Source organism: Coffea arabica, chromosome 11e (genome assembly GCF_036785885.1).
Source record: "Coffea arabica cultivar ET-39 chromosome 11e, Coffea Arabica ET-39 HiFi, whole genome shotgun sequence".
Lineage (NCBI taxonomy): Eukaryota > Viridiplantae > Streptophyta > Magnoliopsida > Gentianales > Rubiaceae > Coffea > Coffea arabica.
The window spans coordinates 34,889,987-34,915,736 of NC_092331.1; the positions used below are offsets into that span (position 1 = coordinate 34,889,987).

General features: G+C 42.7%; 48 non-coding genes across 48 annotated transcripts; all 48 read left to right on the top strand.

The window, feature by feature from the left end:
• The first annotated feature begins 100 nt into the window (after positions 1 to 100).
• On the top strand, positions 101 to 219 carry LOC140023743 (5S ribosomal RNA). The gene has a single exon (XR_011827710.1). It is a non-coding gene; the product is annotated as a 5S ribosomal RNA (ribosomal RNA).
• Positions 220 to 634: 415 nt separating this feature from the next.
• Positions 635 to 753, top strand: LOC140032429 (5S ribosomal RNA). The gene has a single exon (XR_011836355.1). It is a non-coding gene; the product is annotated as a 5S ribosomal RNA (ribosomal RNA).
• A 415-nt stretch (positions 754 to 1,168) lies between these two features.
• On the top strand, positions 1,169 to 1,287 carry LOC140032127 (5S ribosomal RNA). The gene has a single exon (XR_011836052.1). It is a non-coding gene; the product is annotated as a 5S ribosomal RNA (ribosomal RNA).
• A 415-nt stretch (positions 1,288 to 1,702) lies between these two features.
• On the top strand, positions 1,703 to 1,821 carry LOC140023744 (5S ribosomal RNA). Its single transcript, XR_011827711.1, has one exon. It is a non-coding gene; the product is annotated as a 5S ribosomal RNA (ribosomal RNA).
• Positions 1,822 to 2,236: 415 nt separating this feature from the next.
• LOC140032430 (5S ribosomal RNA) lies at positions 2,237 to 2,355 on the top strand. Its single transcript, XR_011836356.1, has one exon. It is a non-coding gene; the product is annotated as a 5S ribosomal RNA (ribosomal RNA).
• A 415-nt stretch (positions 2,356 to 2,770) lies between these two features.
• On the top strand, positions 2,771 to 2,889 carry LOC140032128 (5S ribosomal RNA). Its single transcript, XR_011836053.1, has one exon. It is a non-coding gene; the product is annotated as a 5S ribosomal RNA (ribosomal RNA).
• Positions 2,890 to 3,304: 415 nt separating this feature from the next.
• LOC140023746 (5S ribosomal RNA) lies at positions 3,305 to 3,423 on the top strand. The gene has a single exon (XR_011827713.1). It is a non-coding gene; the product is annotated as a 5S ribosomal RNA (ribosomal RNA).
• A 415-nt stretch (positions 3,424 to 3,838) lies between these two features.
• On the top strand, positions 3,839 to 3,957 carry LOC140032431 (5S ribosomal RNA). The gene has a single exon (XR_011836357.1). It is a non-coding gene; the product is annotated as a 5S ribosomal RNA (ribosomal RNA).
• A 415-nt stretch (positions 3,958 to 4,372) lies between these two features.
• Positions 4,373 to 4,491, top strand: LOC140032129 (5S ribosomal RNA). Its single transcript, XR_011836054.1, has one exon. It is a non-coding gene; the product is annotated as a 5S ribosomal RNA (ribosomal RNA).
• Positions 4,492 to 4,906: 415 nt separating this feature from the next.
• LOC140023747 (5S ribosomal RNA) lies at positions 4,907 to 5,025 on the top strand. The gene has a single exon (XR_011827714.1). It is a non-coding gene; the product is annotated as a 5S ribosomal RNA (ribosomal RNA).
• Positions 5,026 to 5,439: 414 nt separating this feature from the next.
• LOC140032432 (5S ribosomal RNA) lies at positions 5,440 to 5,558 on the top strand. Its single transcript, XR_011836358.1, has one exon. It is a non-coding gene; the product is annotated as a 5S ribosomal RNA (ribosomal RNA).
• A 415-nt stretch (positions 5,559 to 5,973) lies between these two features.
• On the top strand, positions 5,974 to 6,092 carry LOC140032130 (5S ribosomal RNA). Its single transcript, XR_011836055.1, has one exon. It is a non-coding gene; the product is annotated as a 5S ribosomal RNA (ribosomal RNA).
• A 415-nt stretch (positions 6,093 to 6,507) lies between these two features.
• On the top strand, positions 6,508 to 6,626 carry LOC140024917 (5S ribosomal RNA). Its single transcript, XR_011828893.1, has one exon. It is a non-coding gene; the product is annotated as a 5S ribosomal RNA (ribosomal RNA).
• Positions 6,627 to 7,119: 493 nt separating this feature from the next.
• LOC140029899 (5S ribosomal RNA) lies at positions 7,120 to 7,238 on the top strand. The gene has a single exon (XR_011833814.1). It is a non-coding gene; the product is annotated as a 5S ribosomal RNA (ribosomal RNA).
• A 416-nt stretch (positions 7,239 to 7,654) lies between these two features.
• Positions 7,655 to 7,773, top strand: LOC140029900 (5S ribosomal RNA). Its single transcript, XR_011833815.1, has one exon. It is a non-coding gene; the product is annotated as a 5S ribosomal RNA (ribosomal RNA).
• A 414-nt stretch (positions 7,774 to 8,187) lies between these two features.
• LOC140032265 (5S ribosomal RNA) lies at positions 8,188 to 8,306 on the top strand. The gene has a single exon (XR_011836190.1). It is a non-coding gene; the product is annotated as a 5S ribosomal RNA (ribosomal RNA).
• Positions 8,307 to 8,721: 415 nt separating this feature from the next.
• LOC140029901 (5S ribosomal RNA) lies at positions 8,722 to 8,840 on the top strand. Its single transcript, XR_011833816.1, has one exon. It is a non-coding gene; the product is annotated as a 5S ribosomal RNA (ribosomal RNA).
• Positions 8,841 to 9,255: 415 nt separating this feature from the next.
• Positions 9,256 to 9,376, top strand: LOC140024961 (5S ribosomal RNA). Its single transcript, XR_011828937.1, has one exon. It is a non-coding gene; the product is annotated as a 5S ribosomal RNA (ribosomal RNA).
• Positions 9,377 to 9,791: 415 nt separating this feature from the next.
• On the top strand, positions 9,792 to 9,910 carry LOC140022049 (5S ribosomal RNA). Its single transcript, XR_011826030.1, has one exon. It is a non-coding gene; the product is annotated as a 5S ribosomal RNA (ribosomal RNA).
• Positions 9,911 to 10,327: 417 nt separating this feature from the next.
• LOC140029902 (5S ribosomal RNA) lies at positions 10,328 to 10,446 on the top strand. The gene has a single exon (XR_011833817.1). It is a non-coding gene; the product is annotated as a 5S ribosomal RNA (ribosomal RNA).
• A 416-nt stretch (positions 10,447 to 10,862) lies between these two features.
• On the top strand, positions 10,863 to 10,981 carry LOC140032266 (5S ribosomal RNA). Its single transcript, XR_011836191.1, has one exon. It is a non-coding gene; the product is annotated as a 5S ribosomal RNA (ribosomal RNA).
• A 415-nt stretch (positions 10,982 to 11,396) lies between these two features.
• Positions 11,397 to 11,515, top strand: LOC140031701 (5S ribosomal RNA). Its single transcript, XR_011835624.1, has one exon. It is a non-coding gene; the product is annotated as a 5S ribosomal RNA (ribosomal RNA).
• A 415-nt stretch (positions 11,516 to 11,930) lies between these two features.
• On the top strand, positions 11,931 to 12,049 carry LOC140032638 (5S ribosomal RNA). Its single transcript, XR_011836563.1, has one exon. It is a non-coding gene; the product is annotated as a 5S ribosomal RNA (ribosomal RNA).
• A 415-nt stretch (positions 12,050 to 12,464) lies between these two features.
• LOC140032295 (5S ribosomal RNA) lies at positions 12,465 to 12,583 on the top strand. Its single transcript, XR_011836221.1, has one exon. It is a non-coding gene; the product is annotated as a 5S ribosomal RNA (ribosomal RNA).
• Positions 12,584 to 13,000: 417 nt separating this feature from the next.
• Positions 13,001 to 13,119, top strand: LOC140031544 (5S ribosomal RNA). Its single transcript, XR_011835466.1, has one exon. It is a non-coding gene; the product is annotated as a 5S ribosomal RNA (ribosomal RNA).
• Positions 13,120 to 13,534: 415 nt separating this feature from the next.
• LOC140029811 (5S ribosomal RNA) lies at positions 13,535 to 13,653 on the top strand. The gene has a single exon (XR_011833725.1). It is a non-coding gene; the product is annotated as a 5S ribosomal RNA (ribosomal RNA).
• A 415-nt stretch (positions 13,654 to 14,068) lies between these two features.
• LOC140024962 (5S ribosomal RNA) lies at positions 14,069 to 14,189 on the top strand. The gene has a single exon (XR_011828938.1). It is a non-coding gene; the product is annotated as a 5S ribosomal RNA (ribosomal RNA).
• A 415-nt stretch (positions 14,190 to 14,604) lies between these two features.
• On the top strand, positions 14,605 to 14,723 carry LOC140022050 (5S ribosomal RNA). Its single transcript, XR_011826031.1, has one exon. It is a non-coding gene; the product is annotated as a 5S ribosomal RNA (ribosomal RNA).
• A 417-nt stretch (positions 14,724 to 15,140) lies between these two features.
• LOC140031545 (5S ribosomal RNA) lies at positions 15,141 to 15,259 on the top strand. Its single transcript, XR_011835467.1, has one exon. It is a non-coding gene; the product is annotated as a 5S ribosomal RNA (ribosomal RNA).
• A 415-nt stretch (positions 15,260 to 15,674) lies between these two features.
• On the top strand, positions 15,675 to 15,793 carry LOC140029903 (5S ribosomal RNA). Its single transcript, XR_011833818.1, has one exon. It is a non-coding gene; the product is annotated as a 5S ribosomal RNA (ribosomal RNA).
• A 416-nt stretch (positions 15,794 to 16,209) lies between these two features.
• Positions 16,210 to 16,330, top strand: LOC140025032 (5S ribosomal RNA). Its single transcript, XR_011829009.1, has one exon. It is a non-coding gene; the product is annotated as a 5S ribosomal RNA (ribosomal RNA).
• Positions 16,331 to 16,745: 415 nt separating this feature from the next.
• Positions 16,746 to 16,864, top strand: LOC140032297 (5S ribosomal RNA). Its single transcript, XR_011836223.1, has one exon. It is a non-coding gene; the product is annotated as a 5S ribosomal RNA (ribosomal RNA).
• Positions 16,865 to 17,280: 416 nt separating this feature from the next.
• Positions 17,281 to 17,399, top strand: LOC140031546 (5S ribosomal RNA). The gene has a single exon (XR_011835468.1). It is a non-coding gene; the product is annotated as a 5S ribosomal RNA (ribosomal RNA).
• Positions 17,400 to 17,813: 414 nt separating this feature from the next.
• On the top strand, positions 17,814 to 17,932 carry LOC140023244 (5S ribosomal RNA). Its single transcript, XR_011827215.1, has one exon. It is a non-coding gene; the product is annotated as a 5S ribosomal RNA (ribosomal RNA).
• A 416-nt stretch (positions 17,933 to 18,348) lies between these two features.
• LOC140024963 (5S ribosomal RNA) lies at positions 18,349 to 18,469 on the top strand. Its single transcript, XR_011828939.1, has one exon. It is a non-coding gene; the product is annotated as a 5S ribosomal RNA (ribosomal RNA).
• A 415-nt stretch (positions 18,470 to 18,884) lies between these two features.
• Positions 18,885 to 19,003, top strand: LOC140031585 (5S ribosomal RNA). Its single transcript, XR_011835506.1, has one exon. It is a non-coding gene; the product is annotated as a 5S ribosomal RNA (ribosomal RNA).
• Positions 19,004 to 19,420: 417 nt separating this feature from the next.
• Positions 19,421 to 19,539, top strand: LOC140031547 (5S ribosomal RNA). Its single transcript, XR_011835469.1, has one exon. It is a non-coding gene; the product is annotated as a 5S ribosomal RNA (ribosomal RNA).
• A 415-nt stretch (positions 19,540 to 19,954) lies between these two features.
• Positions 19,955 to 20,073, top strand: LOC140024078 (5S ribosomal RNA). Its single transcript, XR_011828050.1, has one exon. It is a non-coding gene; the product is annotated as a 5S ribosomal RNA (ribosomal RNA).
• Positions 20,074 to 20,489: 416 nt separating this feature from the next.
• On the top strand, positions 20,490 to 20,610 carry LOC140024964 (5S ribosomal RNA). Its single transcript, XR_011828940.1, has one exon. It is a non-coding gene; the product is annotated as a 5S ribosomal RNA (ribosomal RNA).
• A 415-nt stretch (positions 20,611 to 21,025) lies between these two features.
• LOC140031586 (5S ribosomal RNA) lies at positions 21,026 to 21,144 on the top strand. The gene has a single exon (XR_011835507.1). It is a non-coding gene; the product is annotated as a 5S ribosomal RNA (ribosomal RNA).
• Positions 21,145 to 21,560: 416 nt separating this feature from the next.
• Positions 21,561 to 21,679, top strand: LOC140031499 (5S ribosomal RNA). Its single transcript, XR_011835421.1, has one exon. It is a non-coding gene; the product is annotated as a 5S ribosomal RNA (ribosomal RNA).
• A 417-nt stretch (positions 21,680 to 22,096) lies between these two features.
• On the top strand, positions 22,097 to 22,215 carry LOC140024332 (5S ribosomal RNA). Its single transcript, XR_011828305.1, has one exon. It is a non-coding gene; the product is annotated as a 5S ribosomal RNA (ribosomal RNA).
• A 416-nt stretch (positions 22,216 to 22,631) lies between these two features.
• LOC140023637 (5S ribosomal RNA) lies at positions 22,632 to 22,750 on the top strand. The gene has a single exon (XR_011827606.1). It is a non-coding gene; the product is annotated as a 5S ribosomal RNA (ribosomal RNA).
• Positions 22,751 to 23,166: 416 nt separating this feature from the next.
• On the top strand, positions 23,167 to 23,285 carry LOC140023754 (5S ribosomal RNA). Its single transcript, XR_011827720.1, has one exon. It is a non-coding gene; the product is annotated as a 5S ribosomal RNA (ribosomal RNA).
• Positions 23,286 to 23,699: 414 nt separating this feature from the next.
• On the top strand, positions 23,700 to 23,818 carry LOC140023619 (5S ribosomal RNA). The gene has a single exon (XR_011827588.1). It is a non-coding gene; the product is annotated as a 5S ribosomal RNA (ribosomal RNA).
• Positions 23,819 to 24,232: 414 nt separating this feature from the next.
• On the top strand, positions 24,233 to 24,351 carry LOC140029905 (5S ribosomal RNA). Its single transcript, XR_011833820.1, has one exon. It is a non-coding gene; the product is annotated as a 5S ribosomal RNA (ribosomal RNA).
• A 416-nt stretch (positions 24,352 to 24,767) lies between these two features.
• LOC140031645 (5S ribosomal RNA) lies at positions 24,768 to 24,885 on the top strand. The gene has a single exon (XR_011835567.1). It is a non-coding gene; the product is annotated as a 5S ribosomal RNA (ribosomal RNA).
• Positions 24,886 to 25,300: 415 nt separating this feature from the next.
• Positions 25,301 to 25,419, top strand: LOC140030190 (5S ribosomal RNA). Its single transcript, XR_011834104.1, has one exon. It is a non-coding gene; the product is annotated as a 5S ribosomal RNA (ribosomal RNA).
• The last annotated feature ends 331 nt before the right edge of the window (positions 25,420 to 25,750 follow it).

Consider the following 25,750-nt stretch of genomic DNA (forward strand, 5'->3'; position numbering starts at 1 on the left):
AAATGCTTGAATTGACGCTTAAAATGAATTTCGGTCTAAAAAAGCCACACTGCTTCGCAGGACGGGGTAGTTTAAAAGAATAAAGCGAAAGGAATATGGCGGGAGCGATCATACCAGCACTAATGCACCGGATCCCATCAGAACTCCGAAATTAAGCGTGGTTGGGCGAGAGTAGTACTAGGATTGGTGACCCCCTGGGAAGTCCTCGTGTTGCACCCCTCTCTTTTTTGTTTCGAAATCCAAATTTCCTATTCGTTCTTTATCCTGTAGTAATTTAGCTCCGTCGGAACGATTGCTTAATATTTTGCTTCTTGTCGAAGCGTGAAGGAGGATCTGAAGGCGCGAGACAAATCAGGAACGGTACGGCTCGATCAAAGCCCGGATCGTCGCTCAAATTTGTCGGCGCAAATGTATCACCGCAAGCGTGAAGGATTGATTTTATGATAATTTAGAGTTGCGGGATGATGGAAAAAAACAGGGTGCAAATCAATAACAAAAAAAAAAATAAAGTAAATAAATAAAAGGATAAGAGGAAAATGCTTCAATTGACGCTTAAAATGAATTCCGGTCTAGAAAAGCCACACTGCTTCGCAGGACGGGGTAGTTTAAAAGAATAAAGCGAAAGGAACAAGGCGGGTGCGATCATACCAGCACTAATGGACCGGATCCCATCAGAACTCCGAAGTTAAGCATGTTTGGACGAGAGTAGTACTAGGATGGGTGACCCCCTGGGAAGTCCTCGTGTTGCACCCCTCTCTTTTTTCTTTCGAAATCCAAATTTCCTATTCGTTGTTTATCCTGTGGTAATTTAGCTCCGTTGAAACGATTGCTTTATATTTTGCTTCTTGTCGAAGGATGTAGGCGGATCTGAAGGCGCGAGACAAATCAGGAACGGTACGGCTCGATCAAAGACCGGATCGTCGCTCAAATTTGTCGGCGCAAATGTATCACCGCAAGCGTGAAGGATTGATTTCATGATAATTTAGAGTTGCGGGATGATGGAAAAAAACAGGGTGCAAATCAATAACAAAATAAAATATAAAGTAAATAAATAAAAGGATAAGAGGAAAATGCTTCAATTAACGCTTAAAATGAATTCCGGTCTAGAAAAGCCACACTGCTTCGCAGGACGGGGTAGTTTAAAAGAATAAAGCGAAAGGAACATGGCGGGTGCGATCATTCCAGCCCTAATGCACCGGATCCCATCAGAACTCTGAAGTTAAGCGTGCTTGGGCGTGAGTAGTACTAGAATGGGTGACCACCTGGGAAGTTCTCGTGTTGCACCCCTATTTTTTTGTTTCGAAATCCAAATTTCCTATTCGTTCTTTATCCTGTAGTAATTTAGCTCCGTCGGAAAGATTGATTTATATTTTGCTTCTTGTCGAAGCATGAAGGCGAGCCTGAAGGCGCGAGACAAATCAGGAACGGTACGGTTCGATCAAACCCCGGATCGTCGCCCAAAGTTGTCAGCGCAAATATATCACCGCAAGCGTGATGGATTGATTTCATGACAATTTAGACTTGCGCGATGAGGGAAAAAAACAGGGTGCAAATCAATAACAAAAAAAAATATGAAAGCAAATAAATAAAAGGATAAGAGAAAAATGCTTGAATTGACGCTTAAAATGAATTTCGGTCTAAAAAAGCCACACTGCTTCGCAGGACGGGGTAGTTTAAAAGAATAAAGCGAAAGGAATATGGCGGGAGCGATCATACCAGCACTAATGCACCGGATCCCATCAGAACTCCGAAATTAAGCGTGGTTGGGCGAGAGTAGTACTAGGATTGGTGACCCCCTGGGAAGTCCTCGTGTTGCACCCCTCTCTTTTTTGTTTCGAAATCCAAATTTCCTATTCGTTCTTTATCCTGTAGTAATTTAGCTCCGTCGGAACGATTGCTTAATATTTTGCTTCTTGTCGAAGCGTGAAGGAGGATCTGAAGGCGCGAGACAAATCAGGAACGGTACGGCTCGATCAAAGCCCGGATCGTCGCTCAAATTTGTCGGCGCAAATGTATCACCGCAAGCGTGAAGGATTGATTTTATGATAATTTAGAGTTGCGGGATGATGGAAAAAAACAGGGTGCAAATCAATAACAAAAAAAAAAATAAAGTAAATAAATAAAAGGATAAGAGGAAAATGCTTCAATTGACGCTTAAAATGAATTCCGGTCTAGAAAAGCCACACTGCTTCGCAGGACGGGGTAGTTTAAAAGAATAAAGCGAAAGGAACAAGGCGGGTGCGATCATACCAGCACTAATGGACCGGATCCCATCAGAACTCCGAAGTTAAGCATGTTTGGACGAGAGTAGTACTAGGATGGGTGACCCCCTGGGAAGTCCTCGTGTTGCACCCCTCTCTTTTTTCTTTCGAAATCCAAATTTCCTATTCGTTGTTTATCCTGTGGTAATTTAGCTCCGTTGAAACGATTGCTTTATATTTTGCTTCTTGTCGAAGGATGTAGGCGGATCTGAAGGCGCGAGACAAATCAGGAACGGTACGGCTCGATCAAAGACCGGATCGTCGCTCAAATTTGTCGGCGCAAATGTATCACCGCAAGCGTGAAGGATTGATTTCATGATAATTTAGAGTTGCGGGATGATGGAAAAAAACAGGGTGCAAATCAATAACAAAATAAAATATAAAGTAAATAAATAAAAGGATAAGAGGAAAATGCTTCAATTAACGCTTAAAATGAATTCCGGTCTAGAAAAGCCACACTGCTTCGCAGGACGGGGTAGTTTAAAAGAATAAAGCGAAAGGAACATGGCGGGTGCGATCATTCCAGCCCTAATGCACCGGATCCCATCAGAACTCTGAAGTTAAGCGTGCTTGGGCGTGAGTAGTACTAGAATGGGTGACCACCTGGGAAGTTCTCGTGTTGCACCCCTATTTTTTTGTTTCGAAATCCAAATTTCCTATTCGTTCTTTATCCTGTAGTAATTTAGCTCCGTCGGAAAGATTGATTTATATTTTGCTTCTTGTCGAAGCATGAAGGCGAGCCTGAAGGCGCGAGACAAATCAGGAACGGTACGGTTCGATCAAACCCCGGATCGTCGCCCAAAGTTGTCAGCGCAAATATATCACCGCAAGCGTGATGGATTGATTTCATGACAATTTAGACTTGCGCGATGAGGGAAAAAAACAGGGTGCAAATCAATAACAAAAAAAAATATGAAAGCAAATAAATAAAAGGATAAGAGAAAAATGCTTGAATTGACGCTTAAAATGAATTTCGGTCTAAAAAAGCCACACTGCTTCGCAGGACGGGGTAGTTTAAAAGAATAAAGCGAAAGGAATATGGCGGGAGCGATCATACCAGCACTAATGCACCGGATCCCATCAGAACTCCGAAATTAAGCGTGGTTGGGCGAGAGTAGTACTAGGATTGGTGACCCCCTGGGAAGTCCTCGTGTTGCACCCCTCTCTTTTTTGTTTCGAAATCCAAATTTCCTATTCGTTCTTTATCCTGTAGTAATTTAGCTCCGTCGGAACGATTGCTTAATATTTTGCTTCTTGTCGAAGCGTGAAGGAGGATCTGAAGGCGCGAGACAAATCAGGAACGGTACGGCTCGATCAAAGCCCGGATCGTCGCTCAAATTTGTCGGCGCAAATGTATCACCGCAAGCGTGAAGGATTGATTTTATGATAATTTAGAGTTGCGGGATGATGGAAAAAAACAGGGTGCAAATCAATAACAAAAAAAAAAATAAAGTAAATAAATAAAAGGATAAGAGGAAAATGCTTCAATTGACGCTTAAAATGAATTCCGGTCTAGAAAAGCCACACTGCTTCGCAGGACGGGGTAGTTTAAAAGAATAAAGCGAAAGGAACAAGGCGGGTGCGATCATACCAGCACTAATGGACCGGATCCCATCAGAACTCCGAAGTTAAGCATGTTTGGACGAGAGTAGTACTAGGATGGGTGACCCCCTGGGAAGTCCTCGTGTTGCACCCCTCTCTTTTTTCTTTCGAAATCCAAATTTCCTATTCGTTGTTTATCCTGTGGTAATTTAGCTCCGTTGAAACGATTGCTTTATATTTTGCTTCTTGTCGAAGGATGTAGGCGGATCTGAAGGCGCGAGACAAATCAGGAACGGTACGGCTCGATCAAAGACCGGATCGTCGCTCAAATTTGTCGGCGCAAATGTATCACCGCAAGCGTGAAGGATTGATTTCATGATAATTTAGAGTTGCGGGATGATGGAAAAAAACAGGGTGCAAATCAATAACAAAATAAAATATAAAGTAAATAAATAAAAGGATAAGAGGAAAATGCTTCAATTAACGCTTAAAATGAATTCCGGTCTAGAAAAGCCACACTGCTTCGCAGGACGGGGTAGTTTAAAAGAATAAAGCGAAAGGAACATGGCGGGTGCGATCATTCCAGCCCTAATGCACCGGATCCCATCAGAACTCTGAAGTTAAGCGTGCTTGGGCGTGAGTAGTACTAGAATGGGTGACCACCTGGGAAGTTCTCGTGTTGCACCCCTATTTTTTTGTTTCGAAATCCAAATTTCCTATTCGTTCTTTATCCTGTAGTAATTTAGCTCCGTCGGAAAGATTGATTTATATTTTGCTTCTTGTCGAAGCATGAAGGCGAGCCTGAAGGCGCGAGACAAATCAGGAACGGTACGGTTCGATCAAACCCCGGATCGTCGCCCAAAGTTGTCAGCGCAAATATATCACCGCAAGCGTGATGGATTGATTTCATGACAATTTAGACTTGCGCGATGAGGGAAAAAAACAGGGTGCAAATCAATAACAAAAAAAAATATGAAAGCAAATAAATAAAAGGATAAGAGAAAAATGCTTGAATTGACGCTTAAAATGAATTTCGGTCTAAAAAAGCCACACTGCTTCGCAGGACGGGGTAGTTTAAAAGAATAAAGCGAAAGGAATATGGCGGGAGCGATCATACCAGCACTAATGCACCGGATCCCATCAGAACTCCGAAATTAAGCGTGGTTGGGCGAGAGTAGTACTAGGATTGGTGACCCCCTGGGAAGTCCTCGTGTTGCACCCCTCTCTTTTTTGTTTCGAAATCCAAATTTCCTATTCGTTCTTTATCCTGTAGTAATTTAGCTCCGTCGGAACGATTGCTTAATATTTTGCTTCTTGTCGAAGCGTGAAGGAGGATCTGAAGGCGCGAGACAAATCAGGAACGGTACGGCTCGATCAAAGCCCGGATCGTCGCTCAAATTTGTCGGCGCAAATGTATCACCGCAAGCGTGAAGGATTGATTTTATGATAATTTAGAGTTGCGGGATGATGGAAAAAAACAGGGTGCAAATCAATAACAAAAAAAAAATAAAGTAAATAAATAAAAGGATAAGAGGAAAATGCTTCAATTGACGCTTAAAATGAATTCCGGTCTAGAAAAGCCACACTGCTTCGCAGGACGGGGTAGTTTAAAAGAATAAAGCGAAAGGAACAAGGCGGGTGCGATCATACCAGCACTAATGGACCGGATCCCATCAGAACTCCGAAGTTAAGCATGTTTGGACGAGAGTAGTACTAGGATGGGTGACCCCCTGGGAAGTCCTCGTGTTGCACCCCTCTCTTTTTTCTTTCGAAATCCAAATTTCCTATTCGTTGTTTATCCTGTGGTAATTTAGCTCCGTTGAAACGATTGCTTTATATTTTGCTTCTTGTCGAAGGATGTAGGCGGATCTGAAGGCGCGAGACAAATCAGGAACGGTACGGCTCGATCAAAGACCGGATCGTCGCTCAAATTTGTCGGCGCAAATGTATCACCGCAAGCGTGAAGGATTGATTTCATGATAATTTAGAGTTGCGGGATGATGGAAAAAAACAGGGTGCAAATCAATAACAAAATAAAATATAAAGTAAATAAATAAAAGGATAAGAGGAAAATGCTTCAATTAACGCTTAAAATGAATTCCGGTCTAGAAAAGCCACACTGCTTCGCAGGACGGGGTAGTTTAAAAGAATAAAGCGAAAGGAACATGGCGGGTGCGATCATTCCAGCCCTAATGCACCGGATCCCATCAGAACTCTGAAGTTAAGCGTGCTTGGGCGTGAGTAGTACTAGAATGGGTGACCACCTGGGAAGTTCTCGTGTTGCACCCCTATTTTTTTGTTTCGAAATCCAAATTTCCTATTCGTTCTTTATCCTGTAGTAATTTAGCTCCGTCGGAAAGATTGATTTATATTTTGCTTCTTGTCGAAGCATGAAGGCGAGCCTGAAGGCGCGAGACAAATCAGGAACGGTACGGTTCGATCAAACCCCGGATCGTCGCCCAAAGTTGTCAGCGCAAATATATCACCGCAAGCGTGATGGATTGATTTCATGACAATTTAGACTTGCGCGATGAGGGAAAAAAACAGGGTGCAAATCAATAACAAAAAAAAATATGAAAGCAAATAAATAAAAGGATAAGAGAAAAATGCTTGAATTGACGCTTAAAATGAATTTCGGTCTAAAAAAGCCACACTGCTTCGCAGGACGGGGTAGTTTAAAAGAATAAAGCGAAAGGAATATGGCGGGAGCGATCATACCAGCACTAATGCACCGGATCCCATCAGAACTCCGAAATTAAGCGTGGTTGGGCGAGAGTAGTACTAGGATTGGTGACCCCCTGGGAAGTCCTCGTGTTGAACCCCTCTCTTTTTTGTTTCGAAATCCAAATTTCCTATTCGTTCTTTATCCTGTAGTAATTTAGCTCCGTCGGAACGATTGCTTAATATTTTGCTTCTTGTCGAAGCGTGAAGGAGCATCTGAAGGCGCGAGACAAATCAGGAACGGTACGGCTCGATCAAAGCCCGGATCGTCGCTCAAATTTGTCGGCGCAAATGTATCACCGCAAGCGTGAAGGATTGATTTTATGATAATTTAGAGTTGCGGGATGATGGAAAAAAACAGGGTGCAAATCAATAACAAAAAAAAAATAAAGTAAATAAATAAAAGGATAAGAGGAAAATGCTTCAATTGACGCTTAAAATGAATTCCGGTCTAGAAAAGCCACACTAAAGTAAATAAATAAAAGGATAAGAGAAAAATGCTTCAATTGACGCTTAAAATGAATTCCGGTCTAGAAAAGCCACACTGCTTCGCAGGACGGGGTAGTTTAAAAGAATAAAGCGAAAGGAACATGGCGGGTGCGATCATACCAGCACTAATGCACCGGATCCCATCAGAACTCCGAAGTTAAGCGTGCTTGGGCGAGAGTAGTACTAGAATGGGTGACCCCCTGGGAAGTTCTCGTGTTGCACCCCTCTTTTTTTTGTTTCGAAATCCAAATTTCGTATTTGTTCTTTATCCTGTAGTAATTTAGCTCCGTCGGAATGATTGCTTCATATTTTGCTTCTTGTCGAAGCATGAAGGCGGATCTGAAGGCGCGAGACAAATCAGGAACGGTACGGCTCGATCAAAGCCCGGATCGTCGCTCAAATTTGTCGGCGCAAATGTATCAGCGCAAGCGTGATGGATTGATTTCATGGCAATTTAGAGTTGCGCGATGAGGGAAAAAAACAGGGTGCAAATCAATAGCAAAAAAAAATATGAAAGCAAATAAAAAAAAGGGTAAGAGGAAAATACTTGAATTGACGCTTAAAAGGAATGCCGGTTTAGAAAAACCACACTGCTTCGCAGGACGGGATGGTTTAAAAGAATAAAGCGAAAGGAACATGGCGGGTGCGATCATACCAGCACTAATGCACCGGATCCCATCAGAACTCCGAAGTTAAGCGTGCTTGGGCGAGAGTAGTACTAGAATGGGTGACCCCCTGGGAAGTTCTCGTGTTGCACCCCTATTTTTTTTGTTTCGAAATCCAAATTTCCTATTCGTTCTTTATCCTGTAGTAATTTAGCTCCGTCGGAAAGATTGCTTTATATTTTGCTTCTTGTCGAAACATGAAGGCGAGTCCGAAGGCGCGAGACAAATCAGGAACGGTACGGTTCGATCAAACCCCGGATCGTCGCCCAAAGTTGTCGGCACAAATATATCACCGCAAGCGTGAAGGATTGATTTCATGACAATTTAGACTTGCGCGATGAGGGAAAAAAACAGGGTGCAAATCAATAAAAAAAAAATATAAAAGCAAATAAATAAAAGGATAAGAGGAAAATGCTTGAATTGACGCTTAAAATGAATTTCGGTCTAGAAAAGCCACACTGCTTCGCAGGACGAGGTAGTTTAAAAGAATAAAGCGAAAGGAATATGGCGGGTGCGATCATACCAGCACTAATGCACCGGATCCCATCAGAACTCCGAAGTTAAGCGTGGTTGGGCGAGAGTAGTACTAGGATTGGTGACCCCCTGGGAAGTCCTCGTGTTGCACCCCTCTCTTTTTTCTTTCGAAATACAAATTTCCTATTCGTTGTTTATCCTGTGGTAATTTAGCTCCGTTGAAACGATTGCTTTATATTTTGCTTCTTGTCGAAGGATGTAGGCGGATCTGAAGGCGCGAGACAAATCAGGAACGGTACGACTCGATCAAAGACCGGATCGTCGCTCAAATTTGTCGGCGCAAATGTATCACCGCAAGCGTGAAGGATTGATTTCATGATAATTTAGAGTTGCGGGATGATGGAAAAAAACAGGGTGCAAATCAATAACAAAATAAAATATAAAGTAAATAAATAAAAGGATAAGAGGAAAATGCTTCAATTAACGCTTAAAATGAATTCCGGTCTAGAAAAGCCACACTGCTTCGCAGGACGGGGTAGTTTAAAAGAATAAAGCGAAAGGAACATGGCGGGTGCGATCATACCAGCACTAATGCACCGGATCCCATCAGAACTCCGAAGTTAAGCGTGCTTGGGCGAGAGTAGTACTAGAATGGGTGACCCCCTGGGAAGTTCTCGTGTTGCACCCCTCTTTTTTTGTTTCGAAATCCAAATTTCGTATTCGTTCTTTATCCTGTAGTAATTTAGCTCCGTCGGAACGATTGATTCATATTTTGCTTGTTGTCGAAGCATGAAGGCGGATCTGAAGGCGCGAGACAAATCAGGAACGGTACGGCTCGATCAAAGCCCGGATCGTCGCTCAAATTTGTCGGCGCAAATGTATCAGCGCAAGCGTGATGGATTGATTTCATGGCAATTTAGAGTTGCGCGATGAGGGAAAAAAACAGGGTGCAAATCAATAGCAAAAAAAAATATGAAAGCAAATAAAAAAAAGGGTAAGAGGAAAATACTTGAATTGACGCTTAAAAGGAATTCCGGTCTAGAAAAACCACACTGCTTCGCAGGACGGGATGGTTTAAAAGAATAAAGCGAAAGGAACATGGTGGGTGCGATCATACCAGCACTAATGGAACGAAAATCCCATCAGAACTCCGAAGTTAAGCATGCTTGGGCGAGAGTAGTACTAGGATGGGTGACCCCCTGGGAAGTCCTCGTGTTGCACCCCTCTCTTTTTTCTTTCGAAATCCAAATTTCCTATTCATTGTTTATCCTGTGGTAATTTAGCTCCGTTGAAACGATTGCTTTATATTTTGCTTCTTGTCGAAGGATGTAGGCGGATCTGAAGGCGCGAGACAAATCAGGAACGGTACGGCTCGATGAAAGACCGGATCGTCGCTCAAATTTGTCGGCGCAAATGTATCACCGCAAGCGTGAAGGATTGATTTCATGATAATTTAGAGTTGCAGGATGATGGAAAAAAACAGGGTGCAAATCAATAACAAAATAAAATATAAAGTAAATAAATAAAAGGATAAAAGGAAAATGCTTCAATTAACGCTTAAAATGAATTCCGGTCTAGAAAAGCCACACTGCTTCGCAGGACGGGGTAGTTTAAAAGAATAAAGCGAAAGGAACATGGCGGGTACGATCATTCCAGCCCTAATGCACCGGATCCCATCAGAACTCCGAAGTTAAGCGTGCTTGGGCGAGAGTAGTACTAGAATGGGTGACCACCTGGGGAGTTCTCGTGTTGCACCCCTATTTTTTTTGTTTCGAAATCCAAATTTCCTATTCGTTCTTTATCCTGTAGTAATTTAGCTCCGTCGGAAAGATTGCTTTATATTTTGCTTCTTGTCGAAGCATGAAGGCGAGCCTGAAGGCGCGAGACAAATCAGGAACGGTACGGTTCGATCAAACCCCGGATCGTCGCCCAAAGTTGTCGGCGCAAATATATCACCGCAAACGTGATGGATTGATTTCATGACAATTTAGACTTGCGCGATGAGGGAAAAAAACAGGGTGCAAATCAATAACAAAAAAAAAATATGAAAGCAAATAAATAAAAGGATATGAGGAAAATGCTTGAATTGACGCTTAAAATGAATTTCGGTCTAGAAAAGCCACACTGCTTCGCAGGACGGGGTAGTTTAAAAGACTAAAGCGAAAGGAACATGGCGGGTGCGATCATACCAGCACTAATGCACCGGATCCCATCAGAACTCCGAAGTTAAGCGTGCTTGGGCGAGAGTAGTACTAGAATGGGTGACCCCCTGGGAAGTTCTCGTGTTGCACCCCTATTTTTTTTGTTTCGAAATCCAAATTTCCTATTCGTTCTTTATCCTGTAGTAATTTAGCTCCGTCGGAAAGATTGCTTTATATTTTGCTTCTTGTCGAAGCATGAAGGCGAGTCTGAAGGCGCGAGACAAATCAGGAACGGTACGGTTCGATCAAACCCCGGATCGTCGCCCAAAGTTGTCGGCACAAATATATCACCGCAAGCGTGAAGGATTGATTTCATGACAATTTAGACTTGCGCGATGAGGGAAAAAAACAGGGTGCAAATCAATAAAAAAAAAATATATAAAAGCAAATAAATAAAAGGATAAGAGGAAAATGCTTGAATTGACGCTTAAAATGAATTTCGGTCTAGAAAAGCCACACTGCTTCGCAGGACGAGGTAGTTTAAAAGAATAAAGCGAAAGGAATATGGCGGGTGCGATCATACCAGCACTAATGCACCGGATCCCATCAGAACTCCGAAGTTAAGCGTGGTTGGGCGAGAGTAGTACTAGGATTGGTGACCCCCTGGGAAGTCCTCGTGTTGCACCCCTCTCTTTTTCCTTTCGAAATACAAATTTCCTATTCGTTGTTTATCCTGTGGTAATTTAGCTCCGTTGAAACGATTGCTTTATATTTTGCTTCTTGTCGAAGGATGTAGGCGGATCTGAAGGCGCGAGACAAATCAGGAACGGTACGACTCGATCAAAGACCGGATCGTCGATCAAATTTGTCGGCGCAAATGTATCACCGCAAGCGTGAAGGATTGATTTCATGATAATTTAGAGTTGCGGGATGATGGAAAAAAACAGGGTGCAAATCAATAACAAAATAAAATATAAAGTAAATAAATAAAAGGATAAGAGGAAAATGCTTCAATTAACGCTTAAAATGAATTCCGGTCTAGAAAAGCCACACTGCTTCGCAGGACGGGGTAGTTTAAAAGAATAAAGCGAAAGGAACATGGCGGGTGCGATCATACCAGCACTAATGGACCGGATCCCATCAGAACTCCGAAGTTAAGCGTGCTTGGGCGAGAGTAGTACTAGAATGGGTGACCCCCTGGGAAGTTCTCGTGCTGCACCCCTCTTTTTTTGTTTCGAAATCCAAATTTCGTATTCGTTCTTTATCCTGTAGTAATTTAGCTCCGTCGGAACGATTGCTTCATATTTTGCTTCTTGTCGAAGCATGAAGGCGGATCTGAAGGCGCGAGACAAATCAGGAACGGTACGGCTCGATCAAAGCCCGGATCGTCGCTCAAATTTGTCGGCGCAAATGTATCAGCGCAAGCGTGATGGATTGATTTCATGGCAATTTAGAGTTGCGCGATGAGGGAAAAAAACAGGGTGCAAATCAATAGCAAAAAAAAATATGAAAGCAAATAAAAAAAAGGGTAAGAGGAAAATACTTGAATTGACGCTTAAAAGGAATTCCGGTCTAGAAAAACCACACTGCTTCGCAGGACGGGATGGTTTAAAAGAATAAAGCGAAAGAAATATGGCGGGTGCGATCATACCAGCACTGATGGACCGGATCCCATCAGAACTCCGAAGTTAAGCTTGTTTGGGCGAGAGTAGTACTAGGATGGGTGACCCCCTGGGAAGTCCTCGTGTTGCTCCCCTCTCTTTTTTCTTTCGGAATCCAAATTTCCTATTCGTTGTTTATCCTGTGGGAATTTAGCTCCGTTGAAACGATTGCTTTATATTTTGATTCTTGTTGAAGGATGTAGGCGGATCTGAAGGCGCGAGACAAATCAGGAACGGTACGGCTCGATCAAAGACCGGATCGTCGCTCAAATTTGTCGGCGCAAATGTATCACCGCAAGCGTGAAGGATTGATTTCATGATAATTTAGAGTTGCGGGATGATGGAAAAAAACAGGGTGCAAATCAATAACAAAATAAAATATAAAGTAAATAAATAAAAGGATAAGAGGAAAATGCTTCAATTAACGCTTAAAATGAATTCCGGTCTAGAAAAGCCACACTGCTTCGCAGGACGGGGTAGTTTAAAAGAATAAAGCGAAAGGAACATGGCGGGTACGATCATTCCAGCCCTAATGCACCGGATCCCATCAGAACTCCGAAGTTAAGCGTGCTTGGGCGAGAGTAGTACTAGAATGGGTGACCACCTGGGAAGTTCTCGTGTTGCACCCCTATTTTTTTTGTTTCGAAATCCAAATTTCCTATTCGTTCTTTATCCTGTAGTAATTTAGCTCCGTCGGAAAGATTGCTTTATATTTTGCTTCTTGTCGAAGCATGAAGGCGAGCCTGAAGGCACGAGACAAATCAGGAACGGTACGGTTCGATCAAACCCCGGATCGTCGCCCAAAGTTGTCGGCGCAAATATATCACCGCAAACGTGATGGATTGATTTCATGATAATTTAGACTTGCGCGATGAGGGAAAAAAACAGGGTGCAAATCATTAACAAAAAAAAAATATGAAAGCAAATAAATAAAAGGATATGAGGAAAATGCTTGAATTGACGTTTAAAATGAATTTCGGTCGAGAAAAGCCACATTGCTTCGCAGGACGGGGTAGTTTAAAAGACTAAAGCGAAAGGAATATGGCGGGTGCGATCATACCAGCACTAATGCACCGGATCCCATCAGAACTTCGAAGTTAAGCATGCTTGGGCGAGAGTAGTACTAGGATGGGTGACCCCCTGGGAAGTCCTCGTGTTGCACCCCTCTCTTTTTTCTTTCGAAATCCAAATTTCCTATTCGTTCTTTATCCTGTAGTAATTTAGCTCCGTCGGAACGATTGCTTAATATTTTGCTTCTTGTCGAAGCGTGAAAGAGGATCTGAAGGCGCGAGACAAATCAGGAACGGTACGGCTCGATCAAAGCCCGGATCGTCGCTCAAATTTGTCGGCGCAAATGTATCACCGCAAGCGTGAAGGATTGATTTTATGATAATTTAGAGTTGCGGGATGATGGAAAAAAACAGGGTGCAAATCAATAACAAAAAAAAATATAAAGTAAATAAATAAAAGGATAAGAGGAAAATGCTTCAATTGACGCTTAAAATGAATTCCGGTCTAGAAAAGCCACACTGCTTCGCAGGACGGGGTAGTTTAAAAGAATAAAGCGAAAGGAACATGGCGGGTGCGATCATACCAGCACTAATGCACCGGATCCCATCAGAACTCCGAAGTTAAGCGTGCTTGGGCGAGAGTAGTACTAGAATGGGTGACCTCCTGGGAAGTTCTCGTGTTGCACCCCTCTTTTTTTTGTTTCGAAATCCAAATTTCGTATTCGTTCTTTATCCTGTAGTAATTTAGCTCCGTCGGAACGATTGCTTCATATTTTGCTTCTTGTCGACGCATGAAGGCGGATCTGAAGGCGCGAGACAAATCAGGAACGGTACGGCTCGATCAAAACCCGGATCGTCGCTCAAATTTGTCGGCGCAAATGTATCAGCGCAAGCGTGATGGATTGATTTCATGGCAATTTAGAGTTGCGCGATGAGGGAAAAAAATAGGGTGCAAATCAATAACAAAAAAAATATGAAAGCAAATAAAAAAAAGGGTAAGAGGAAAATACTTGAATTGACGCTTAAAAGGAATTCCGGTCTAGAAAAACCACACTGCTTCGCAGGACGGGATGGTTTAAAAGAATAAAGCGAAAGGAACATGGCGGGTGCGATCATACCAGCACTAATGGAACGAAAATCCCATCAGAACTCCGAAGTTAAGCATGCTTGGGCGAGAGTAGTACTAGGATGGGTGACCCCCTGGGAAGTCCTCGTGTTGCACCCCTCTCTTTTTTCTTTCGAAATCCAAATTTCCTATTCATTGTTTATCCTGTGGTAATTTAGCTCCGTTGAAACGATTGCTTTATATTTTGCTTCTTGTCGAAGGATGTAGGCGGATCTGAAGGCGCGAGACAAATCAGGAACGGTACGGCTCGATCAAAGACCGGATCGTCGCTCAAATTTGTCGGCGCAAATGTATCACCGCAAGCGTGAAGGATTGATTTCATGATAATTTAGAGTTGCAGGATGATGGAAAAAAACAGGGTGCAAATCAATAACAAAATAAAATATAAAGTAAATAAATAAAAGGATAAAAGGAAAATGCTTCAATTAACGCTTAAAATGAATTCCGGTCTAGAAAAGCCACACTGCTTCGCAGGACGGGGTAGTTTAAAAGAATAAAGCGAAAGGAACATGGCGGGTACGATCATTCCAGCCCTAATGCACCGGATCCCATCAGAACTCCGAAGTTAAGCGTGCTTGGGCGAGAGTAGTACTAGAATGGGTGACCACCTGGGGAGTTCTCGTGTTGCACCCCTATTTTTTTTGTTTCGAAATCCAAATTTCCTATTCGTTCTTTATCCTGTAGTAATTTAGCTCCGTCGGAAAGATTGCTTTATATTTTGCTTCTTGTCGAAGCATGAAGGCGAGCCTGAAGGCGCGAGACAAATCAGGAACGGTACGGTTCGATCAAACCCCGGATCGTCGCCCAAAGTTGTCGGCGCAAATATATCACCGCAAACGTGATGGATTGATTTCATGACAATTTAGACTTGCGCGATGAGGGAAAAAAACAGGGTGCAAATCAATAACAAAAAAAAAATATGAAAGCAAATAAATAAAAGGATATGAGGAAAATGCTTGAATTGACGCTTAAAATGAATTTCGGTCTAGAAAAGCCACACTGCTTCGCAGGACGGGGTAGTTTAAAAGACTAAAGCGAAAGGAATATGGCGGGTGCGATCATACCAGCACTAATGCACCGGATCCCATCAGAACTTCGAAGTTAAGCATGCTTGGGCGAGAGTAGTACTAGGATGGGTGACCCCCTGGGAAGTCCTCGTGTTGCACCCCTCTCTTTTTTGTTTCGAAATCCAAATTTCCTATTCGTTCTTTATCATGTAGTAATTTAGCTCCGTCGGAACGATTGCTTAATATTTTACTTCTTGTCGAAGCGTGAAGGAGGATCTGAAGGCGCGAGACAAATCAGGAATGGTACGGCTCGATCAAAGCCCGGATCGTCGCTCAAATTTGTCGGCGCAAATGTATCACCGCAAGCGTGAAGGATTGATTTTATGATAATTTAGAGTTAAGGGATGATGGAAAAAAACAGGGTGCAAATCAATAACAAAAAAAAATATAAAGTAAATAAATAAAAGGATAAGAGGAAAATGCTTCAATTGACGCTTAAAATGAATTCCGGTCTAGAAAAGCCACACTGCTTCGCAGGACGGGGTAGTTTAAAAGAATAAAGCGAAAGGAACATGGCGGGTGCGATCATACCAGCACTAATGCACCGGATCCCATCAGAACTCCGAAGTTAAGCGTGCTTGGGCGAGAGTAGTACTAGAATGGGTGACCCCCTGGGAAGTTCTCGTGTTGCACCCCTCTTTTTTTTGTTTCGAAATCCAAATTTCGTATTCGTTCTTTATCCTGTAGTAATTTAGCTCCGTCGGAACGATTGCTTCATATTTTGTTTCTTGTCGACGCATGAAGGCGGATCTGAAGGCGCGAGACAAATCAGGAACGGTACGGCTCGATCAAAACCCGGATCGTCGCTCAAATTTGTCGGCGCAAATGTATCAGCGCAAGCGTGATGGATTGATTTCATGGCAATTTAGAGTTGCGCGATGAGGGAAGAAAATAGGGTGCAAATCAATAACAAAAAAAAATATGAAAGCAAATAAAAAAAAGGGTAAGAGGAAAATACTTGAATTGAGGCTTAAAAGGAATTCCGGTCTAGAAAAACCACACTGATTCGCAGGACGGGATGGTTTAAAAGAATAAAGCGAAAGGAACATGGCGGGTGCGATCATACCAGCACTAATGGAACGAAAATCCCATCAGAACTCCGAAGTTAAGCATGCTTGGGCGAGAGTAGTACTAGGATGGGTGACCCCCTGGGAAATCCTCGTGTTGCACCCCTCTCTTTTTTCTTTCGAAATCCAAATTTCCTATTCGTTGTTTATCCTGTGGTAATTTAGCTCCGTTGAAACGATTTCTTTATATTTTGCTTCTTGTCGAAGGATGTAGGCGGATCTGAAGGCGCGAGACAAATCAGGAACGGTACGGCTCGATCAAAGACCGGATCGTCGCTCAAATTTGTCGGCGCAAATGTATCACCGCAAGCGTGAAGGATTGATTTCATGATAATTTAGAGTTGCGGGATGATGGAAAAAAACAGGGTGCAAATCAATAACAAAATAAAATATAAAGTAAATAAATAAAAGGATAAGAGGAAAATGCTTCAATTAACGCTTAAAATGAATTCCGGTCTAGAAAAGCCACACTGCTTCGCAGGACGGGGTAGTTTAAAAGAATAAAGCGAAAGGAACATGGCGGGTACGATCATTCCAGCCCTAATGCACCGGATCCCATCAGAACTCCGAAGTTAAGCGTGCTTGGGCGAGAGTAGTACTAGAATGGGTGACCACCTGGGAAGTTCTCGTGTTGCACCCCTATTTTTTTTGTTTCGAAATCCAAATTTCATATTCGTTCTTTATCCTGTAGTAATTTAGTTCCGTCGGAAAGATTGCTTTATATTTTGCTTCTTGTCGAAGCATGAAGGCGAGCCTGAAGGCGCGAGACAAATCAGGAACGGTACGGTTCGATCAAACCCCGGATCGTCGCCCAAAGTTGTCGGCGCAAATATATCACCGCAAACGTGATGGATTGATTTCATGACAATTTAGACTTGTGCGATGAGGGAAAAAAACAGGGTGCAAATCAATAACAAAAAAAAATATGAAAGCAAATAAATAAAAGGATATGAGGAAAATGCTTGAATTGACGCTTAAAATGAATTTCGGTCTAGAAAAGCCACACTGCTTCGCAGGACGGGGTAGTTTAAAAGACTAAAGCGAAAGTAATATGGCGGGTGCGATCATACCAGCACTAATGCACCGGATCCCATCAGAACTTCGAAGTTAAGCATGCTTGGGCGAGAGTAGTACTAGGATGGGTGACCCCCTGGGAAGTCCTCGTGTTGCACCCCTCTCTTTTTTCTTTCGAAATCCAAATTTCCTATTCGTTCTTTATCCTGTAGTAATTTAGCTCCGTCGGAACGATTGCTTAATATTTTGCTTCTTGTCGAAGCGTGAAGGAGGATCTGAAGGCGCGAGACAAATCAGGAACGGTACGGCTCGATCAAAGCCCGGATCGTCGCTCAAATTTGTCGGCGCAAATGTATCACCGCAAGCGTGAAGGATTGATTTTATGGTAATTTAGAGTTACGGGATGATGGAAAAAAACAGGGTGCAAATCAATAACAAAAAAAATATAAAGTAAATAAATAAAAGGATAAGAGGAAAATGCTTCAATTGACGCTTAAAATGAATTCCGGTCTAGAAAAGCCACACTGCTTCGCAGGACGGGGTAGTTTAAAAGAATAAAGCGAAAGGAACATGGCGGGTGCGATCATACCAGCACTAATGCACCGGATCCCATCAGAACTTCGAAATTAAGCGTGTTTGGGCGAGAGTAGTACTTGGATTGGTGACCCCGTGGGAAGTTCTCGTGTTGCACCCCTCTTTTTTTTGTTTCGAAATCCAAATTTCGTATTCGTTCTTTATCCTGTAGTAATTTAGCTCCGTCGGAATGATTGCTTCATATTTTGCTTCTTGTCGACGCATGAAGGCGGATCTGAAGGCGCGAGACAAATCAGGAACGGTACGGCTCGATCAAAACCCGGATCGTCGCTCAAATTTGTCGGCGCAAATGTATCAGCGCAAGCGTGATGGATTGATTTCATGGCAATTTAGAGTTGCGCGATGAGAGAAAAAAATAGGGTGCAAATCAATAACAAAAAAAAATATGAAAGCAAATAAAAAAAAGGGTAAGAGGAAAATACTTGAATTGACGCTTAAAAGGAATTCCGGTCTAGAAAAACCACACTGCTTCGCAGGACGGGATGGTTTAAAAGAATAAAGCGAAAGGAACATGGCGGGTGCGATCATACCAGCACTAATGGAACGAAAATCCCATCAGAACTCCGAAGTTAAGCATGCTTGGGCGAGAGTAGTACTAGGATGGGTGACCCCCTGGGAAGTCCTCGTGTTGCACCCCTCTCTTTTTTCTTTCGAAATCCAAATTTCCTATTCGTTGTTTATCCTGTAGTAATTTAGCTCCGTTGAAACGATTGCTTTATATTTTGCTTCTTGTCGAAGGATGTAGGCGGATCTGAAGGCGCGAGACAAATCAGGAACGGTACGGCTCGATCAAAGACCGGATCGTCGCTCAAATTTGTCGGCGCAAATGTATCACCGCAAGCGTGAAGGATTGATTTCATGATAATTTAGAGTTGCGGGATGATGGAAAAAAACAGGGTGCAAATCAATAACAAAAAAAAATATAAAGTAAATAAATAAAAGGATAAGAGGAAAATGCTTCAATTAACGCTTAAAATGAATTCCGGTCTAGAAAAGCCACACTGCTTCGCAGGACGGGGTAGTTTAAAAGAATAAAGCGAAAGGAACATGGCGGGTGCGATCATTCCAGCCCTAATGCACCGGATCCCATCAGAACTCCGAAGTTAAGCGTGCTTGGGCGAGAGTAGTACTAGAATGGGTGACCACCTGGGAAGTTCTCGTGTTGCACCCCTATTTTTTTTGTTTCGAAATCCAAATTTCCTATTCGTTCTTTATCCTGTAGTAATTTAGCTCCGTCGGAAAGATTGCTTTATATTTTGCTTCTTGTCGAAGCATGAAGGCGAGCCTGAAGGCGCGAGACAAATCAGGAACGGTACGGTTCGATCAAACCCCGGATCGTCGCCCAAAGTTGTCGGCGCAAATATATCACCGCAAACGTGATGGATTGATTTCATGACAATTTAGACTTGCGCGATGAGGGAAAAAAACAGGGTGCAAATCAATAACAAAAAAAAAATATGAAAGCAAATAAATAAAAGGATATGAGGAAAATGCTTGAATTGACGCTTAAAATGAATTTCGGTCTAGAAAAGCCACACTGCTTCGCAGGACGGGGTAGTTTAAAAGACTAAAGCGAAAGGAATATGGCGGGTGCGATCATACCAGCACTAATGCACCGGATCCCATCAGAACTTCGAAGTTAAGCATGCTTGGGCGAGAGTAGTACTAGGATGGGTGACCCCCTGGGAAGTCCTCGTGTTGCACCCCTCTCTTTTTTCTTTCGAAATCCAAATTTCCTATTCGTTCTTTATCCTGTAGTAATTTAGCTCCGTCGGAACGATTGCTTAATATTTTGCTGCTTGTCGAAGCGTGAAGGAGGATCTGAAGGCGCGAGACAAATCAGGAAAGGTACGGCTCGATCAAAGCTCGGATCGTCGCTCAAATTTGTCGGCGCAAATGTATCACCGCAAGCGTGAAGGATTGATTTTATGATAATTTAGAGTTACGGGATGATGGAAAAAAACAGGGTGCAAATCAATAACAAAAAAAAATATAAAGTAAATAAATAAAAGGATAAGAGGAAAATGCTTCAATTGACGCTTAAAATGAATTCCGGTCTAGAAAAGCCACACTGCTTCGCAGGACGGGGTAGTTTAAAAGAATAAAGCGAAAGGAACATGGCGGGTGCGATCATACCAGCACTAATGCACCGGATCCCATCAGAACTTCGAAATTAAGCGTGTTTGGGCGAGAGTAGTACTTGGATTGGTGACCCCCTGGAAAGTTCTCGTGTTGCACCCCTCTTTTTTTTGTTTCGATATCCAAATTTCGTATTCGTTCTTTATCCTGTAGTAATTTAGCTCCGTCGGAACGATTGCTTCATATTTTGCTTCTTGTCGACGCATGAAGGCGGATATGAAGGCGCGAGACAAATCAGGAACGGTACGGCTCGATCAAAACCCGGATCGTCGCTCAAATTTGTCGGCGCAAATGTATCAGCGCAAGCGTGATGGATTGATTTCATGGCAATTTAGAGTTGCGCGATGAGGGAAAAAAATAGGGTGCAAATCAAAAACAAAAAAAAATATGAAAGCAAATAAAAAAAAGGGTAAGAGGAAAATACTTGAATTGACGCTTAAAAGGAATTCCGGTCTAGAAAAACCACACTGCTTCGCAGGACGGGATGGTTTAAAAGAATAAAGCGAAAGGAACATGGCGGGTGCGATCATACCAGCACTAATGGAACGAAAATCCCATCAGAACTCCGAAGTTAAGCATGCTTGGGCGAGAGTAGTACTAGGATGGGTGACCCCCTGGGAAGTCCTCGTGTTGCACCCCTCTCTTTTTTCTTTCGAAATCCAAATTTCCTATTCGTTGTTTATCCTGTAGTAATTTAGCTCCGTTGAAACGATTGCTTTATATTTTGCTTCTTGTCGAAGGATGTAGGCGGATCTGAAGGCGCGAGACAAATCAGGAACGGTACGGCTCGATCAAAGACCGGATCGTCGCTCAAATTTGTCGGCGCAAATGTATCACCGCAAGCGTGAAGGATTGATTTCATGATAATTTAGAGTTGCGGGATGATGGAAAAAAACAGGGTGCAAATCAATAACAAAAAAAAATATAAAGTAAATAAATAAAAGGATAAGAGGAAAATGCTTCAATTAACGCTTAAAATGAATTCCGGTCTAGAAAAGCCACACTGCTTCGCAGGACGGGGTAGTTTAAAAGAATAAAGCGAAAGGAACATGGCGGGTGCGATCATTCCAGCCCTAATGCACCGGATCCCATCAGAACTCCGAAGTTAAGCGTGCTTGGGCGAGAGTAGTACTAGAATGGGTGACCACCTGGGAAGTTCTCGTGTTGCACCCCTATTTTTTTTGTTTCGAAATCCAAATTTCCTATTCGTTCTTTATCCTGTAGTAATTTAGCTCCGTCGGAAAGATTGCTTCATATTTTGCTTCTTGTCGAAGCATGAAGGCGAGCCTGAAGGCGCGAGACAAATCAGGAACGGTACGGTTCGATCAAACCCCGGATCGTCGCCCAAAGTTGTCGGCGCAAGTGTATCACCGCAAGCGTGATGGATTGATTTCCTGACAATTTAGACTTGCGCGATTAGGGAAAAAAATAGGGTGCAAATCAATAACAAAAAAAAATATGAAAGCAAATAAATAAAAGGATAAGAGGAAAATGCTTGAATTGACGTTTAAAATGAATTTCGGTCTAGAAAAGCCACACTGCTTCGCAGGACGGGGTAGTTTAAAAGAATAAAGCGAAAGGAATATGGCGGGTGCGATCGTACCAGCACTAATGCACCGGATCCCATCAGAACTCCGAAGTTAAGCATGCTTGGGCGAGAGTAGTACTAGGATGGGTGACCCCCTGGGAAGTTCTCGTGTTGCACTCCTCTTTTTTTTGTTTCGAAATCCAAATTTCGTATTCGTTCTTTATCCTGTAGTAATTTAGCTCCGTCGGAACGATTGCTTAATATTTTGCTTCTTGTCGAAGCGTGAAGGAGGATTTGAAGGCGCGAGACAAATCAGGAACGGTACGGCTCGATCAAAGCCCGGATCGTCGCTCAAATTTGTCGGCGCAAATGTATCACCGCAAGCGTGAAGGATTGATTTCATGATAATTTGGAGTTGCGGGATGATGGAAAAAAACAGGGTGCAAATCAATAGCAAAAAAAAATATGAAAGCAAATAAAAAAAAAGGGTAAGAGGAAAATACTTGAATTGACGCTTAAAAGGAATTCCGGTCTAGAAAAACCACACTGCTTCGCAGGACGGGATGTTTTAAAAGAATAAAGCGAAAGGAACATGGCGGGTGCGATCATACCAGCACTAATGCACCGTATCCCATCAGAACTCCGAAGTTAAGCGTGCTTGGGCGTGAGCTGTATTAGGATGGGTGACCCCTTGGGAATTCCTCTTGTTGCACCCCTCTCTTTTTTGTTTCGAAATTCAAATTTTCTATTCGTTCTTTATCCTGTAGTAATTTAGGTCCTTCGGAACGATTGCTTTATATTTTGCTTCTAGTCGAAGCATGAAGGCGGATCTGAAGGCGCGAGAAAAATCAGGAACGGTACGGCTCGATCAAAGCCCGGATCATCGCTCAAATTTGTCGGCGCAAATGTATCAGCGCAAGCGTGATGGGTTGATTTCATGACAATTTATTGTTGCGCGATGAGGGAAAAAAACAGGGTGCAAATCAATAACAAAAAAAAGTTTGAAAGCAAATAAATAAAAGGATAAGAGAAAAATGCTTGAATTGACGCTTAAAATGAATTTCGGTCTAAAAAAGCCACACTGCTTCGCAGGACGGGGTAATTTAAAAGAATAAAGCGAAAGGAATATAGCGGGAGCGATCATACCAGCACTAATGCACCGGATCCCATCAGAACTCCGAAATTAAGCGTGTTTGGGCGAGCGTAGTACTAGGATTGGTGACCCCCTGGGAAGTCCTCGTGTTGCACCCCTCTCTTTTTTGTTTCGAAATCCAAATTTCCTATTCGTTCTTTCTCCTGTAGTAATTTAGCTCCGTCGGAACGAGTGCTTAATATTTTGCTTCTTGTCGAAGCGTGAAGGAGGATCTGAAGGCGCGAGACAAATCAGGAACGGTACGGGTCTATCAAAACCCGGATCGTCGCTCAAATTTGTCGGCGCAAATGTATCACCGCAAGCGTGAAGGATTGATTTCATGATAATTTGGAGTTGCGGGATGATGGAAAAAAACAGGGTGCAAATCAATAACAAAAAAAAAATATAAAGTAAATAAATAAAAGGATAAGAGGAAAATGCTTCAATTGACGCTTAAAATGAATTCTGGTCTAGAAAAGCCACACTGCTTCGCAGGACGGGGTAGTTTAAAAGAATAAAGCGAAAGAAACATGGCGGGTGCGATCATACCAGCACTAATGCACCGTATCCCATCAGAACTCCGAAGTTAAGCGTGCTTGGGCGTGAGCAGTATTAGGATGGGTGACCCCTTGGGAATTCCTCTTGTTGCACCCCTCTCTTTTTTGTTTCGAAATTCAAATTTTCTATTCGTTCTTTATCCTGTAGTAATTTAGGTCATTCGGAACGATTGCTTTATATTTTGCTTCTTCTCGAAGCATGAAGGCGGATCTGAAGGCGCGAGAGAATTCAGGAACGGTACGGCTCGATCAAAGCCCGGATCGTCGCTCAAATTTGTCGGCGCAAATGTATCAGCGCAAGCGTGATGGATTGATTTCATGACAATTTATTGTTGCGCGATGACGGAAAAAAACAGGGTCCAAATCAATAAAAAAAAAATATGAAAGCAAATAAATAAAAGGATAAGAGAAAAATGCTAGAATTGACGCTTAAAATGAATTTCGGTCTAAAAAAGCCACACTGCTTCGCAGGACGGGGTAGTTTAAAAGAATAAAGCGAAAGGAATATGGCGGGAGCGATCATACCAGCACTAATGCACCGGATCCCATCAGAACTCCGAAATTAAGCGTGTTTGGGCGAGAGTGGTACTAGGATTGGTGACCCCCTGGGAAGTCCTCGTGTTGCACCCCTCTCTTTTTTGTTTCGAAATCCAAATTTCCTATTCGTTCTTTATCCTGTAGTAATTTAGCTTCGTCGGAACGATTGCTTAATATTTTGCTTCTTGTCGAAGCGTGAAGGAGGATCTGAAGGCGCGAGACAAATCAGGAACGGTACGGCTCGATCAAAGCCGGATCGTCGCTCAAATTTGTCGGCGCAAATGTATCACCGCAAGCGTGAAGGATTGATTTCATGATAATTTGGAGTTACGTGATGATGGAAAAAAATAGGGTGCAAATCAATAACAAAAAAAAATATATAGTAAATAAATAAAAGGATAAGAGGAAAATGCTTCAATTGACGCTTAAAATGAATTCCGGTCTAGAAAAGCCACACTGCTTCGTAGGACGGGGTAGTTTAAAAGAATAAAGCGAAAGAAACATGGCGGGTGCGATCATACCAGCACTAATGCACCGGATCCCATCAGAACTCCGAAGTTAAGCGTGCTTGGGCGAGAGTAGTACTAGAATGGGTGACCCCCTGGGAAGTTCTCGTGTTGCACCCCTCTTTTTTTTGTTTCGAAATGCAAATTTCGTATTCGTTCTTTATCCGGTAGTAATTTAGCTCCGTCGGAACGATTGCTTCATATTTTGCTTCTTGTCGAAGCATGAAGGCGGATCTGAAGGCGCGAGACAAATCACGAACGGTACGGCTCGATCAAAGCCCGGATCGTCGCTCAAATTTGTCGGCGCAAATGTATCAGCGCAAGCGTGATGGATTGATTTCATGGCAATTTAGAGTTGCGCGATGAGGGAAAAAAACAGGGTGCAAATCAATAGCAAAAAAAAATATGAAAGCAAATAAAAAAAAGGGTAAGAGGAAAATACTTGAATTGACGCTTAAAAGGAATTCCGGTCTAAAAAAACCACACTGCTTCGCAGGACGGGATGGTTTAAAAGAATAAAGCGAAAGGAACAAGGCGGGTGCGATCATACCAGCACTAATGCACCGGATCCCATCAGAACTCCGAAGTTAAGCATGCTTGGGCGAGAGTAGTACTAGGATGGGTGACCCCTGGGAAGTTCTCGTGTTGCACCCCTCTCTTTTTTCTTTCGAAATCCAAATTTCCTATTCGTTGTTTATCCTGTAGTAATTTAGCTCCGTTGAAACGATTGCTTTATATTTTGCTTCTTGTCGAAGGATGTAGGCGGATCTGAAGGCGCGAGACAAATTAGGAACGGTACGGCTCGATCAAAGACCGGATCGTCGCTCAAATTTGTCGGCGCAAATGTATCACCGCAAGCGTGAAGGATTGATTTCAGGATAATTTAGAGTTGCGGGATGATGGAAAAAAACAGGGTGCAAATCAATAACAAAAAAAAATATAAAGTAAATAAATAAAAGGATAAGAGGAAAACGCTTGAATTAACGCTTAAAATGAATTCCGGTCTAGAAAAGCCACACTGCTTCGCAGGACGGGGTAGTTTAAAAGAATAAAGCGAAAGGAACATGGCGGGTGCGATTATACCAGCACTAATGCACCGGATCCCATCAGAACTCCGAAGTTAAGCGTGCTTGGGCGAGAGTAGTACTAGGATGGGTGACCCCCTGGGAAGTCCTCGTGTTGCACCCCTCTCTTTTTTCTTTCGAAATCCAAATTTCCTATTCGTTGTTTATCCTGTAGTAATTTAGCTCCGTTGAAACGATTGCTTTATATTTTGCTTCTTGTCGAAGGATGTAGGCGGAACTGAAGGCGCGAGACAAATTAGGAACGGTACGGCTCGATCAAAGACCGGATCGTCGCTCAAATTTGTCGGCGCAAATGTATCACCGCAAGCGTGAAGGATTGATTTCAGGATAATTTAGAGTTGCGGGATGATGGAAAAAAACAGGGTGCAAATCAATAACAAAAAAAAATATAAAGTAAATAAATAAAAGGATAAGAGGAAAATGCTTGAATTAAC